Source organism: Ailuropoda melanoleuca, chromosome X (genome assembly GCF_002007445.2).
Source record: "Ailuropoda melanoleuca isolate Jingjing chromosome X, ASM200744v2, whole genome shotgun sequence".
Classification (NCBI taxonomy): Eukaryota; Metazoa; Chordata; class Mammalia; order Carnivora; family Ursidae; genus Ailuropoda; species Ailuropoda melanoleuca.
In genome coordinates this window covers 34,115,470-34,130,989 of record NC_048238.1, presented here as the reverse complement: position 1 = coordinate 34,130,989, position 15,520 = coordinate 34,115,470, and the positions used below count along the sequence as shown (strand labels likewise).

General features: G+C 54.1%; 3 long non-coding RNA genes across 3 annotated transcripts; 2 read left to right on the top strand and 1 right to left on the bottom strand.

Annotated features, from left to right (window-relative positions):
- The first annotated feature begins 530 nt into the window (after positions 1–530).
- On the top strand, positions 531–5,667 carry LOC117797508. The gene is made up of 3 exons (XR_004622521.1): positions 531–651; positions 4,092–4,210; positions 4,774–5,667. It is a non-coding gene; the product is annotated as an uncharacterized LOC117797508 (long non-coding RNA).
- Positions 5,668–7,155: 1,488 nt separating this feature from the next.
- Positions 7,156–13,618, bottom strand: LOC117797509. The gene is made up of 3 exons (XR_004622522.1): positions 13,360–13,618; positions 8,379–8,525; positions 7,156–7,356 (listed from the first exon to the last, which is right to left on the bottom strand). It is a non-coding gene; the product is annotated as an uncharacterized LOC117797509 (long non-coding RNA).
- On the top strand, positions 8,358–10,140 carry LOC117797510. The gene is made up of 3 exons (XR_004622523.1): positions 8,358–8,474; positions 8,899–9,316; positions 10,048–10,140. It is a non-coding gene; the product is annotated as an uncharacterized LOC117797510 (long non-coding RNA).
- Positions 13,619–15,520: the final 1,902 nt, after the last annotated feature.

Genomic DNA, 15,520 nt, shown 5'->3' with positions numbered 1-15,520 from the left:
TGACTCTCCTGGGTGTCTGGCTGGATTTGGAGAGCTCTGTAGCTGCTGAGGCTGCCCGGGGCCGCCTCCCGCCTCTCTCTGCCACATTCTTTTTCTCAGACAAACAGATTCCTTTGCTCACTGGAGCGGCCGAGCGAGAGGAGCAGCTGTAAAAACAAACACCCGGCCGCTGACTGGAGGGCTGTGGGCTGTTTTCTGGGGTCTGCCTGGGCCTAGAACTCCCGGCCACAGTGGGTGCCCTGGCTTGAACCCAGGGAGGGGAGGGTGGGCCTGTCCCTTCGCTGCCTGGGCGTGGGCCAGCCCCGCTCCCTGGGTTTTCTTTACAAAGGCGGTCCTCAGACGGCTCTTGGCAGGCTTGGCCCGTTCTCCGAGCCCCCTGACGGGCTGTGACTGTCTCCAGCCAAACCTGGAGAGAAAATATTTAGAGAAAGGCCTTTCCTCAGCAGAATCGGCTCTCGGAGCCTTGGGAGTGGTCCTGGGCCTCCCTTCTGAGACACCCCGAGTCGGTGAAGCCGGCCATGGGCGGGGGTGGGGGGGTGGGGGGCCCTCCCCGAGGCTGCGGGCCGTGAGGACCGCTTGTGGCATCTCTGACTGTGTTTCTCAGTGAGCGAGGAACCACGTGCATACTGAACTGGGACAATCCTCTCAGAGGTAAGGCAACAGACCCTGACGGCCGTGGGGGTCCACGGCCTGTGAGAACATTCTCTCCTTTCCCTTGCTGGTGCGGAACACCCAGGCCCGGGTGTACCCGGTGTGGGGTTGTGAGCCACCCGGTCAAGGCCGCAGCCCACCCTGTAGCTCTCAGCTCCGCCGTCAACAGAGCCTGGCGGGTGGTACGCGGGAGGCGCCCCCGGGCCGAGGGCCAAGCATGCCACCAGCCATGCTTGCTCAGCCAGGAGCCCCTCGGTGGTGTCCGGGCTTCCCGATACGAAGCAAGCCTCCCAGGGCTAGGTCTGGGGTTAGTCTATACATTTAACTGACCGGCATGTTGTTCTGCTCAGGCTGTCCTAGCGAGACCACAGCCTGAGGGGCTCAGCCACACAAACGTCCTGTCCCACACTTCTGGAGGCTGGATGGCTGAGATCGAGGTGTCGGCAGCGTTGGCTCCTTCTAAAGCTTCTCTCCTTGGCTTGTAGACGGCTGTCTCTTCCCTGTGCCCTCACAGCCTCTTCCCTCTGTGCCTGTCGGTGTCCTAATCTTCTCTTTCATAAGGGCACCAGTCACATTGGATGGGGGCCTACCCCAGTGACCTCATTTTACCTACCTCACCTCTGGAAAGGCCCTATCTCAAATATGGTCACATTCTGAAGTCCTGGGAGGGGGTAGGGCTTCAGTGGATGATTTTTAGGGGGACACAGGGCAGCCCATAACAACCAGACTCCCCCTGACCCATCTGAAAAGGAGAGGGGAGATGGCTTCTCGCTGAATTCTGCTCTGCTTTCTCAGCAATCCGGGCTGCATCTGTGAGGCCCAGGGCCACGGACACAGCCTAGCACAAGGCCAGAATGTCAGAGCCAGAAGGCCTCACAAGCCACCTGATCCCCAGATGCGAACCCCTTACCTGACAGGCGAGGGGTCAGGCCCAGAGAAAGAAGGGATCTGGTCCGCGTCAGCCAGCCTAGTTTGGATGTGGGGGTGGGGGGGCGACTTGCGTTTCCCGATGGCCGGACCAGTATCCCCTCCCTGCCGCGTCCCTCTCCCCACTGAGTGTCTTCTGACTTCCGCCTGCAGGCCTGTCTCCCGCCCCGATTCCAGCCTCTCCTGCAGTTTCTCTAGCCTGGCTCCCCCAGGTTGTGGCCTAGCAGATGCTGCTCCCACAGCTTTCTTCCGAAAAGTGGGGGAGCAGAGGTCTGACTTCCTGGACGGGCAAGCCTCCGCTTTTGCTGGCAGCCGAGGTGGCAGAGGCAGTCCGCCCCAGGTCCAGACGCGCTCTTTCTCAGAACGGGCCTGGGGAATCTTCTGGTTGCTTCCACGCGCCACCCCTCCGCCCATTTGCCCATCTCCCAGGCACTGGGAGTGAGGAGGGTTGGGTTCTCGTGAAAAGGACTGTGAGATGGAGTTTAGCGGCAGGGTGCTTACGAAGGAGGGTCCTCGGGAGCCACACCTGAGGAAGATAGGGATGGAATGAGGGGTGGGCAGAGGGAGGACCCGAGCTGCCTCCAGACCAGGAGGCTCAGCTCAGCCCACAGGGAGCTCTGGAGCCCGAGCGCCTGTTGGAGTGGACACCGGGTGATACCCCCGCCACCATCAGTCATTGGGTGTAGACTGCGCCGGGAGGGTGTGGCCTTGGCTAGGGGGCTCTCAGTAGCTGAGTCGGCCCCTGAAAAGTGCCCACCGCGGGGGATTGGTGATGTCACTTACAAGTGCTTTGAAAGCAGACTTTTTTTTTTTTTAAAAGATTTATTGATTTGTTTATTTTATTTTAATTTTTTTCTAAAGCAGTTGTTTGGGGACACTCTACTTTTTAAAAAAATATTTATTATTTATTTATTTATTTGAGAGAGAGAGAGAGAGCAGGTACATGCTTGCACACAAATGGGGAAGAGGTGGAGAGAGAATCCAAGCCAACTCCATGCTGAGCTTGGAGCCTGACACGGGGCTCCCTCTCACGACCTTGAGACCATGACCTGAGCTGAAATCAAGAGTCAGATGCTTAGCTGCCTTAGCCACCCAGATGCCCCGGAAAGCAGACTCTTGACCAGTGATCTCCCCAGGCCCCCACAGGTGCCTGGCACCAGTAAGGGCTCACTAATTACCTGTGGGGTCGCGGCTTGTCGGGGGCCCCACCCGCAGGCCTCCTGAGGAAGTGTGCTCCGCTTCCAAGTTGCCAAGACAATGGCCCTTTTGCAGATCCTTGGGGTCAATGAGGAAAACGCCTTCATTTCCCGTGGGGCAGGGAACGTTTGGGGCAGTATTCTCAGGTGGGTTCCCGGGGGGTCCGAGGGTTCCCAGAGCACCCGGGAGCAGCAGCCACTCCTCGCCATGGAAGCCGTCGTTCAGCTTTGGTCGAATTAGACTGTGTCTCAAGCCACAGGGAGGAAATCAAGGAGGAAGCCAGGCATTGTCGGGAGAGAAGAGGATTTCCTGTATCCCTTCAGGTTCTCCTTTATGTTGAGAGGGACGTCCCAACCAGACAGGAAGAGGAAGAGGGAGAGGCTGCTCTTTCTGCTTTGGGAAGATGGGGCTGGAGGTGGGGAAGCCTTCTGACGGCGTTCTGGTCACCCCCTCGGGGATCTGGCCCGAGGGAAGGGTATTTGGGAAGTGAAGGGCCCATCTCCACAGCGGCATGTTAGCCTCTGGTTGGGTTGGGGGCTCTGGGAGGTAGTTTGGAGGCAGAACCCCGCACTCCAGAGCTTGGAGAGGTGGTGCTATGTGTTGAGTGGAGATGCGCTTGTTGTGTGAGGGCTGGCCAAGGCCCTGGAGGTTCCATCAGTGGAAGGCACCCATGTTGAGGGCCAGGGGGCCTAGGCCAAGGTCCAGACGGCACATGTCACAGTCTTCAAGGGTTCCACGGCCTCAGTGATTGCAGAGGGGAGACAGAGCTGGCTGGGGTGACTGGGGTCTGAACTGCACCCAGATGGTCAGATCGAGTTTCCTGGGCTCACACATAAGTCGGGGAGGGGGCCCATCTGCACCTCTGCACTCACCGTTCCAGGGGCAGCCAAGACCAGACGCTCCGCTGCAGACACCTGGAAGCTTCCTGTGGGCGGGAGGGCGGGGGTCCTGTGCAGGGGTACCCTAGGACCCGACTCCTCTCTTTGCACGAGGCCCCAGAAGCCCTTCATCCTTCAGAAGCTATTCAGGAGTGTGGTCTCAGGACCAGCAGCCCCTGAATTATCTGGCAGCTTGGTAGGAATGCAGAGTGTCAGGCCCCACCCCAGCCGCGAAGATTTGGCATCTCCCCGTGAACAATGTCCCCAGGGGATTCGTGCGCACCATCAAGTATGAGAGGTGGGGGCGCCAGTTCGGTTCTTCCCCCCCGCCATACGCCTGACACCATCGTGTGGGAGAGCAGGGGGTGGAAATCTGAGAGCACCAGGCATCTGCCTAGAAGGACCGCTTACACAATTTCCCTGCGATCCACTCCACAGTGTGAAAATCTCTCCGCCCCACCCCATCTTGCTATGCCGAGAAAGAAGGAGTATGCAAGAGACAAAGGAAAGAGCTGGCATCTTCCTTCGCTTGGCAGACCACAGGGAGAGCTGCTTTTGTGAGTCTACTGTGTGCACATAAAGGTGGTGGCTCAGAGGGGGCAGCCTCACAGCCAGTTGGTGACAGAGGTGGTACCAGAACCCACGGGGTTTGACCTTGATTTTCCCCTGCTGTTACTTCAAGTGTGCTCCCCAGGCCAGCACCAGTCCGCGCACTGGCACTCGTCCACGGTGAGCTAAGTACACAAATTGGGAGCGAGCCTTCAGAAACTCGACAGAGTATGTTTGTGTCTGCTAGAATGTCCAATGATAAAAGTCTGGGCTTGTGTTTTGTGCTTTGTATTTCTTTTTCTTTCTTTCTTTCTTTCTTTCTTTCTTTCTTTCTTTCTTTCTTCCTTCCTTTCTTTTTTTAAGATTTTATTTATTTGTCAGAGAGAGAGAGAGCACAAGCAGGGGGAGTGGCAGGCAGAGGGAGGGAGAAGGGTGTTCCCCGCTGAGCAGGGAGCCCCACGGGGGGGCTTGATCCCAGGACCCTGGGATCATGACCTGAGCTGAAGGCAGACGCTTAACGACTGAGCCACCCAGACGCCCCTTGTATTTCTTTTTTATTTCATTTTTCTAGCCAGTCATATTTATTGTACTGGACAAAAGTATCCATCCATGACGGATTGAAATTAATTAACAAACCAACCAACACAAACATGACCGGTCCTACATCGGCAGATAGTTTGGGACTCCCTGCGTGATGCCATGCCATCTCAAGTCAAGAGGGGAGATTCAGAAAAATCGGGACTACATCAGAGGCTCGCCCCCGCCTGGGCAACGCAGGGGCACTCAAGCCTGAGGGGGCCAGGCTATAACCTGGAAGGGGTGGGTCCTCATTGCTTTCTGTTTCCGAGTTTCCCAGGGGCCTCGCTACCACAGGGAAGTGCTGGGTAGGTATTGGCGGGGGGCTTGGGCTAAGTCAATTCCATGTCCCAGCGCCCCAGTCTCCTCACCTGGAACTGGGTCACCCGCAAGTGGGTCGGCGGCGCGGTCCCTCCCCGACATGCCTGCCACCTGCCCTGAAGAAGCAGCAGGTCTTCACCCGGCCGCCCGATCTGTAGGTTGACACCGTCTTGCAGGTGAATGTGCCAGCCCCGGCAGCGCCCTGGTCCTCCGCACCCAACCTGGCCCGTTCTGGTCTGGCCAAGGAACAAGCGCTTTCTTTTTATGAGCCTGCAAACCTCCAGCCTCCCAGCCTCCCAGCCTTCCAGCTGGCTGGGCGCCAGGGGCCGGGACTGACACACAGGCCCCCATCACCACCCAGACCCACGGCCCCGGCTGCTCCCGATTCTGGAGCGGCTGAGTCACCTCGCCTCCATGAAAGACTTCCAAAAGAATAAAGCAACAGGCTGTCCTCGGGGCCTGCGGATTGCAATCTATCAGCACGGCTGCGTTTGGGCCTCCGTTTTCTGCAAGCCACGAACGCCTCTAATCCGGAGAAGCAGAATGTGGGTGTCGAATTGTGAACTGTTAAGTAGGGGAAGGAGGTCCATCCCACGTAGGGGGGATGCCCCCCTCCTTCCCGACGGCACTGTTTGTTCGTGGGCGCGATAAAGGAGGGGGTTGGGTAGCGGCAGGCTTTTCTGTCCTCGGGGGCGGCTGCCGGCACATTTGTCCGGAATCGTCAGACCACCCGGCTCCCGGAGACGTGCTCGGGGCCGGAGCGCTCCCGTCCACCTGCGGGAAGCGGGCGTCTGTAGGCGGCCCAGTCAGATTAGCCCCACGGCTGGCCCCTGTTTAATGAGAGCGTGGCGCCTGGTGCGCCGCCGAACCCCGGCTTGTTTAGACAGCCTCGCTGGCTGCGCCACGCGTCGCCGGCACCAGGCCGGGAGGGGCAGGCCCCCTGAGGAAGCCCGTTCCTTTATTCTTTTAGAACCGAGCCCTGGCCTGCCCCGGCTAAGGTCAAAAGGATCTCGGCAAAGGCCTGCCGGGCGCGGGGGAGCCTTCTTTCCCGAGGGGCTGAGGCCGGCCAAGGGGGCCACAGGCACTGGGGGACACCTGGGGGTGCAGGTGACAAGGCAGCAGGGGCCTCAGCCAGGCCACCCCCTTCCCCGACAGACCTCCCGGAGCTGAGTGCCGGCCACAGCGCTGCTCCCGCTGCCCCAGGCTTTCATGTCTGATTGCTTTTCAGCGTGGCTGCAAAGGAAAGTCACAGGAGCCATTTGGCGGGCATTGGCTGGGCCCCTTGTTAGCAGAACGGTGGGGGACTGAGTGGCTTTCCCGAGGTCCTGATTTCTGAATCAGGTCTGAAAGCCTTAGCCCTTGTCCCCTCCTAGCAGGGGCCCTCGACCTTGGCCCTGCCTGCCCGCCCCCCTACCCCGCTGCTGCCCCTTGGCCCGATGTTCATAATCTACTCTGCAATTGAAGTGAACTTTTACATTTTTATCTTACCGACTTTTAATTTTGAAGTGATCCCGACTTGCAAAGCTGCAAAAATAGTGCGGAGAGTTCCTGTATTCTTTTACCCAGATTCTCCAAGTATCTTACCAATTTGCAAGTTGCATACTCTTTCTACACACACACGCACACATACACACACAGTTTTCTCCCTGACTCTTTTGAGATCAAGTTGCAGACACGATGCTTCTTTGCCCCTAAATATTTCAGTGTATTCCCTGAAAATGCAAAATGAGGGACATTCTTGTAAAATAACCACGGTATAGTTGATCAAAATCAGGAAATGAACATTGATATAATTCTATGACCTGATTGACAGGTCTTATTCAAATGCTCATTAGTTGTACCATTAATGTCCTTCAGAAGAAAAGAAATAAAATATTTTTCTGGCCAGGATCTAATCTCGAGTCATACATTGTATTCGGTTATTGTGTCTCTTTAATCTCCTTTAATCTGGCATGGTCCCTTTGTCTTTGTCTTTTGTGACATAAGCACTTCTGAAAAGTACGGGCTCCTCCTTTTATCGTAGACTATCCCTTAGTTTGGCTTTGTCTGATGTTTCCTGTGACCGGGTCCAGGCTCTGCATGCTTGGCAGAAACCCCACCGAGGGCATGTGTCTCCTTCTCAGGGCATCATATCGGGAGGCACACGGTGTCCATTTGATCCGTGACTGGTGGTGTTCGCTTTGATCACTTGATCACGGTGGCATCTGCCAGGTTTCTCTACTGTGTGACTTTTTTTCTCGTTGTAATTAAGACGCATCTTATGGGTAGAGCAATCTTTTAAAAACTGGAAATCTGATTAGGTCGCCTCCCGTCCCTAACCCCAGTTGGAATCCTGACTACTTCGTGTCCCAGAACCTCTGTGATCTGGCCTCTGTTGAGCACTGTGCTGTCACCTCCTATCACCTTTCTGGGAACCCCAGGCCTTCCTGCTATTGCCAGGACACACCAAGTTCATTCTTGCCTCCTGAGGCCCTGCCTTCATAATAGCTATTCCCTCTACCTAGAACGCTTTTCCATCCAGTCAATATGTGCCTGTTTCTCTGTGGCTTTCAGATTTGGCCTTACAGATCCCCTGAGGGAGGCCTTTCCTGCCCACCCACCTGAAGTTGCCCCCTCCCCCCGTCCTTCTACCAAAGCGTCCTGTCTGGGGTCTTAGCGTGGGACTTACTACCATCTGCTGTCTGCTCATGTGCTTGTTTTCTGTGTCCCCCGGCAGAAGAAAGCAGTACCTTGCTTGGTGCCAGGCCCCTGCTCCTAGCACGGAGTCTGGCTCACTGCAGTGGGGTGAATGTTGATCCAGAATTTGCTGGATGCATGCATGACAAAGTATTGCTCAGTAGTGCCTTGCAAGCTGCAGCCTAACCCAGAAGTCTTGGAATTCTGCCAGATCGTCTATGTTGGCTACAGTGCAGCTCTGCTGGGCTTGGGCACAAGTAGGGCAGATGGCAACAGGGTAGCTTAGGGGTTGCTGCACGGTGCCTTTAAGGGGGAGCTGCAGGAAACTTCAAGAAGGCGTGCTCAGATGGGGTAGGAAGGTAGACGAATCTCTGAGCCCTGAAGTACAGATTCTTCCGTCCCTCCTTGTTGCCTTCCTGCCTTCCTTCCTTCCTTCCTTCCTTCCTTCCTTCCTTCCTTCCTTTCCTTCCTTCCTTTCCTTCCCTTCCTTCCTTCCTTTCCTTCCTTCCTTCCTTTCCTTCCTCCCTCACTCCCTCCCTTCCTTCCCCTGCATGTGTTGGGGGCATGGGGTAGGGGTGGGGAGTCCGACATAAATATACTTACGTTCAAAGCACAATGGCGGAGCAGCCGGAAGTCCTGCAGGTGTTGGCAGCTTCGGAGCAGCAGGGATGGCCAGACCAGCCAGGCCACTAGAAGAAGGTGGGTAGGCTAGTCCCAAGCTGAGGAGACGCTGCCAGGTTACCAGGAAGCCTGCGGGGCAAGTCAGGCAGTTGTCTTCCGATGCCGTCTCCCCTGTACCCCGGCAGGGCTCCAGGGGTCACCCCAGCTCCTGCCACCCGGCAGGTAAACACACAAGGAGGGCATGGCGCCCCTCTGGGAGTTTGCAGGTGACCACTGCACTGGGAGGAGGGGGCGATGCTTAAGCCCAGGGGTGATTTCGGGGGAGAGGTGTAAGGATGGGGCTTTGCCTGTGCAAACGCCCCCCCCCACCAGGGACCCTCGCGTGGGACTGCACTGCTGAGGGTGTGCCAGGACAAAGGTCTCCTCTGTGTCACTGCCAGCAAAGTGACGACGGCTCGAAGCGTGGTCTCTCCCACATTCCCCTCTGCTTTGTTTCTCTCAGGCTGAAACGACAAAGTATCACAGAATGGGCAGCTCGAACAACACGCTTCGTTTCCTCACAGTCCTGGAGGCTGGAAGCCCCAGACCAAAGGGCCGCTAGAGTGGGTTCTTCCTGAGGCCTCTCTCTTTGGCTTGTCCCTGGCCGCCTTCTCGCTGTGTCCCCACATGGCCTCCCCTCTGTGCGCACGTAGAAAGAGCAAGCTCTCTGGCATGTCTTCTTGCAAGGACAGCAGTCCTGTTGACTCAGGGGCCCACCCTCAGGACCTCATTTCACCTTAGTCACCGCCCCAAAGGCTTATCTCCACATGCAGTCACATGGGATTAGGGCTTCAACGGCACAGTCTGGGGAGGACACAGTTCCGTCCGTTTCGGGGAGGGGCCTTTGACTCGGCAGAGAACCGTGGAGATTCTCCCACCAGGTAGGTATCCTGTGAAGCGTCTTGTCACTCTCTTCATGCCGCTGGCCCTCGGGGATTCATTTCAAGGAATCTTCCTGGAAATGTCTGGGGCACACCTAGGAAATGACTTAATGAAATGAAGCCTGGGCCTTCTTGGCTGGGTTCAGAAGGCAAAATGGGGAGTAAAGGGTGCAGCATGTGGGCCCTGGGGCTGGAGTTCTGGCCTGAGATTCATTTCCTCCCCCGTCTTTGTGTGTGTAAGTGTACATGTGTGCACACAAGTGTGCATGTGCTCTCTGATTGGAACTGCCAGGCCAGGGAGGGGCTACTGGCTTCCTCTGCTTTGACCTCCCCTCCTTTGGACACTGGACCCACCAACCTCTGCCCCCTTTGGCCTTCCAGCCCAGGTGTGGCCTGAGACTCCTGCTTTCTTCTCAGGAGCCCACTGAAATGAGGTTGGAACTTTATAGAAACCTCTGTGGTAGTCGGGAACTCACATATAATGGCACATGGGCTTGTGGGGCAGAGTGGGTGCCTGTAGCAATGATCTCTTACTATATAACAAAGCATCCAAAAACTTAGTGGCTTAAAATAATGAAAACATCAATTTTGCTCATGAATATGCAATTTAGGCAGGGCTCAGCAGGGACAGCTCATCTCTACTCCACTTGGTATCAGCTGGGGTGGTTTGAAGCTAAGGGCTGGATGATATGAAGACTCACTTGCGTGTCTGCTGTTAATACTGGCTGCAGGCTCGGATGTCAACTGGTCTTATCAGAACACCTACACGTGGCCTCGCCAATTGGCTCTTGGCTTCCTCACAACATGGCAGCTGGGTTCCAAGGTGAGCATCCCATGAGAGAGAACCAAATGGAAGTCTTATGTCTTTTACCACCCAGTCTTGGAAGTCACCCACTGTCGCTCCTGCTAGATTCTATTTGTTAGAAAGCAGTCACTAGGGCCAGCTTTAGTCAAGGGTAAGGAATTGCAATCCACCTCTCAATGAGAGGAAGGTCAAAGACTTTGCAGCCATGCTTGAAAATCACCCCAGTGGCTCACGGCTCCCTTCCCATTCACACAGGACTCAGACCCTAGTGCTCTGCCCTTGGCAATGCCTCTTCTTTCTCCTCGCAGGGTCACCATCATACCACCTACCACCTTCATGGGAGCCAGACTGGGAGAGAGCGCCATGCTTTCTCTGATTGAGGCCAGACCCAGACTCTGCCCCGGGGAATAATTTGGTGCCCCTTCACACAGGGGAAAAATGGATTTCCTGCCAGAAGAGCATTCGGCTGTAAGTCACAGAGAGATATAAAACAAGACAGAGGTGTATTTCTCTCTCACCAGCAGACTATGCCTGACGGGGGAGTTCCGCTGTATGAAGTCCTTAGGGACCCAGGCTTCTTTTACCCTGCTGCTCTACCAGGCATGGCCCCTCAACCCCTGGTCACCTCACGGTCCAAGCTGATGGCTGCAGTGACATTCTGGTCAGTGGAGAGGAGAGAAGGATCAAGGAGAAGCGGTGGAGGCTTCCCAGAACGGAACCGTGATACTTTGGATCTGATTGTGATAGCTACTGGCCCAAACTTACCCACATGGTCAGTCCTGGCCATGAGGGGCTGGGACATGGAGTCTCTATTCCGGATGGCCACGCGCCCCACTACAATTACTGATTCTCTTAGCAGGGAAAAGGGGGGTGGGGAAGGACACTGTAGGTAAAGACAGACTCCGCCAAACTTATTAATTAAAACATTTTATGCACAGACAGATTTACTCACTAATTTACCTCCCCTGGCTGTAGAAAAATTAATGGTCTACAGAAGTGGCAAAATGTCTTCCACTTTTTGCGGTTCTGCTCCTTACATCAGTTTTCTTTGGCAATTTCCCAAGGCAGACAATTTGGTGGGGGAAGCCTATTGAAGGGCTTACAAATTATCTAATAAAATGAATCATTGTTTGTGGTAAGAAAGTTACACCATGCTTTATTTGGTTTCAGATTTTCAGCTGATCACAACTGTACGTGTGTGTTACAAAAATACCCAAAGAGAGGGGTCACTGCCAGCCGGGGGTGTGTTTTAAATTTCCATATAAGGCCGCTATTTACTTTGGTAGAAGCTTGTGGAAACTTGCGTCAACCGGCAGGGGTATTTCTATTTATTCCAGTGGTATTTTGGACCCTCTAACTCACTGGTGCCCTGGGAAGCTGCCCAGCTGGCCTGCCCAGCTAGATCGGTGTCTGAGGACACTAAGAGGGACTTTGCAACTTAAAGAAGACTTGGGCGCTGCCCGAAAGGTATGACCTTGGCCTTATGATTCTTAATACGGGAACAGCACCTCTGCCTACTGCCGTTCCGGGGGGCTAGTAGTCCGCAGTCAAGGTGTCAGCGGGGCCACGTTCTCTCCATTATGGTAGCATAATGCCGATCTTTGAACGGCACGCTCTCTGCGTGCATGTCTGTGTCCAAATTTCCCCTTTTTTCCGGGGATACCGGTCACATTGGGATAGAATCTACCCTGCTCCAATATGACTTCATCTTAACTAGTGACGTTGACGGTGCCCTTATTTCCAAAGGCAGTCGTGTTCTGAGCTACTAGGGGTTAAGGCTTCAACATATGAATTTGGGGGAGGACACCATTCCACCCATAACAAAGACATCCACATACAAAGCTTCCTGATTTTTTTTTTTTTTTTGGTGGGTGGCGAGAGTGGTTTCCACCAGTGATAGCAAGATGACTGATGGGAAAGTGGTTCACCCGAAGGACTTTTGTCCTTTCCCAGCAAAGACGGTATGACTAGAGTCTAGGGAGAGCCTGGAATTGTCATCTATTGGAACAAGCATCCATCTGGAGGTAGTTTGAGTCTGAGCTGGTTATAGCATACCAGGACGTTTGCAGCTATGTTCAGTGCTTTTGGTTCTAATAACAAAAAGCGCACTCAATATGGTGTAGACAACAGGGAGATTATCATCTGCTGTGATCCAGAAGCCCAGAGGCAAGATGACTCCTGGGCTGGTTAGCTCAGCGCCGTTGCGGCATCCAAACCCAGGCTCCTCCCTCCTGTTGGCTCTGGGGCCGTCAGCATGTTGCTCCCGGTCCTCTGTCTTGCTTCCCTGTGCTCACAGGAGGGCTCCCCTGGTTCTAGATGGCCCGCTCCAACACAGGTCCGAAGGCCTGACCAGAGAATGCCTCGAGTCCCTTGAAAAGAGTCCCCACAGACTTCCTCTCACACGCCATTGGTCAGACTTGTGTCACTGGGGAAGGAAAGGGAGTTGCCACACGACTAGCTCTGACTTGTCAAGCTTCTCTCTATAGAGCGGGAGGGGCCCAGTTGCCCTTGATGCCCGTTGATTGCCCTTTTCTTAAACAAAATCAGGGTTATGTTGGCAAGGAAGAAGGGGGTGAGCCTATTGGGAAAACAGCTCACAGACTCCACCACACAGGCCCGGAATCAAGTGGAGGGACAGGAGGCTTTCTGTGGCTGGGTAGAGGTGGGGTACACGTGGCAGCTGGGGGGAGAGCAGGAAGGCCACGTAGAGCTGTCAGTCGATACCTTCTTAGAATAACAGTTCTCATCAGGCACTGGGTCTGACTTTAAGCTGACAAATGATTTTCCTTCACAATAAAAGTACAAACAGAATCCTAATTAATGAATTTGCCAATAGCTGTTGCCTATTTTATGGGCCTTAGCCCAGATTCAGTCTGTGGACGGGATGAGTGAGTGTGTGTGTGTGGATGGGGCCATAAATCACCCGGGGCTCAGGACAAGGGCAGTCTGGTTGGAATCTTCCTATAGCAGCCCTTCTAGAGGGAGCTGAGATGGCTCCAGCCGCCACGACAGCCACGAGAGCCACGGGAGCTAGGACAGCCATGGCACCCGCGGGAGACCTGTGACAGCGGAGACTGGCCCCAGCTCAGGCTCACTGAGGCTGCCGCTGCTTGTGGCTGATGGGACTAACAGTTTCCTTCAGAGGTCATTGTCCCAGTCCCTCGTCCCCCCTGGGTGGATATTTCTCCTCTTACCTTTTCTGCCCCGGGGAGAGGCCATGGTGCCATCAGTAACCTACCTGTTTCTGAAGAAATGCCCGGAAGTGGTCATTCTGGTTGGGTTGGTGGTGTGCCTGTGTCCTTCATTCAATGACCACTTGTCTTACTATGTGCTGGACGCTGTAGAGGGGACAGGAAGGACCACAGTGCATGAAGCTGTCCAGGTCTTGTTCTCGGGGGTTCGATCTCGCTTGGGTGCTGGTCAGAGGGATCACGGGGGAGGAAGAACTGTCTGCCAACACTTTGTTTTTCTTGGAAGCCGACAGAAGAGGAGGTATGGTGAGGCCCACTCTCCAGTTATGCAAACGGCAGTTTTGATAAGACTGTGGGACAACAGACGTCAGACACCCAAGCGAGCGTGAGATGCACGTCCTGAGAAATGTGCTGACGTTAGTGATAGCACGGGTCACTTGCATTTTGAAAAAGCTCCCCAGGTTAATTCTGATATAATCATCCCTTCCTCTTTCCCCAGCCCCACCTCTCACACTGCCTCAGTAACAACTGCCAAATTGCAGGAAAATAACTAATAATCTCTCACACTCTTAAAGACAGTTGAGTGGCTCCGCTTTCTACAGCCTTCTGTCTCTTATTCCTTTTCATCTGCCTGCACAGGCCTGTTTTCCAGCTATGGTTAATGATTAATAATTTGTTTAGCATTAACTGAGCTTTCCAATTGTTTTGCTCCATATTTTCCCAGCCATTCACTACAATTCTTCAAAACCAATTCTTTGCCTTCACACAGCATCAATAAATTAATTTCCTTTATTTTTGTCCTTGATGTGGCTGAGAAGGCCCAGTGTTTCATTTGCAATATGTGGCCCTTCAGTATTTCTCTTGCCTTCCCAGGAGGGATATAAACCGTGCGGGTTCGCATGCAGTGGGACTGCCCTTAGATGAACCCCCATGAACTGAGCTCACTTGGATGAAGTTCCCATCTTCAGGAGCAGACACTGTTGAAAAGGCTTCCCATCTCTGTCCACATCAGTGCCATTTAAATGCTTCGTTTCCTTCAGAATCTTAGAATGGCTCTTAACCCTGTCCACTTAAAACAGTAGGGTTTCCACCTTCTTTACTAACTTTGTGTTTTGTGATGGTTGTTCATCGGGGAGTTTAACATGGCCGCCATTATTATGGCTCTCCTAAAAGTCCTCTCTGACTGTCTTCATTTCCCCTTGCTCCAGTGGGCTGAAAGTGGGCTCTTAGGGCTGGAAGTTTGAGTCCCACCAATGCCCTGCAGACACCATGGTCCCATGTCTTGGCTGGGCCCTCTGGCAAGGTGGGTCTCAGTGATCTGCCACTTACAGCTGAGAGTTCCTCAGGGACTCTGTTTCCTCATCTTTAAAGATGTTCTTGTGAGGTTGGAACTGATAATACTTGTAAGTATCTAGGGGTGTGCTTGGCATATCACATACTAAAAACATACCATTTCCATTCCATTTCCAAGCATGGCTACCCACTTTCAACTGCCAGAGTCTGCATCTCCCAGTTTGAGGGCTTCCTCCTGTCACCAGGATTCTCTCTGGCTGTGTGAAGGACCTGGAAGTGCCAAAGAATAAGAGGTTCCTGGAACAGCTCACAAACAAGGACTGATGGGTGTCGGCGTGTAAAGACGTGCTCCTTGCCCTTGGGTGGGAAAACTCTTGGGTGGGTGCTTGATACTGCTCCCCTGAGGTCTCCAGAAGGATTGAGCTCCAGTTGCACGTTGTGCTAACTTGCTTGAAAACTCACCCTTTCTCGCCCATTTCCTGTCTCCCTCATACCTCTTAGTAGTTGCACTGTTTCCCCCATTCGAGGCAGAAACGTGGACATTATTCCACCATATCCAGCCATGATCGCTAACAAATATTTATTGAGCTCCTTCAGTGGGAGTGCTACTCTGTGTGGACACCCTGGCCATAAGTGTCTTGTCTTTAGTGGCGTTTCTTCTTTCATCCCTCATGCCCTCCTCACCTCGCACCAGTCTACCCACTTCCCTGCTGACATCTTCCAGAAGGGGCTTCTAATGACTCTTACTCTCCCCCTATCTTTGCTCAAAACCCATCCACCACTCCCCACTGGCTGCCGGATAAAGTTGGAGCAACGGAGCTGGGTAGGGAAAGACCAGAATCTCCTCACCTCAGGATTAACGACCCAACTTCTCCATCCCTCACTGCTTCCTAGAGTCACTGCTGCTTAGCGTGG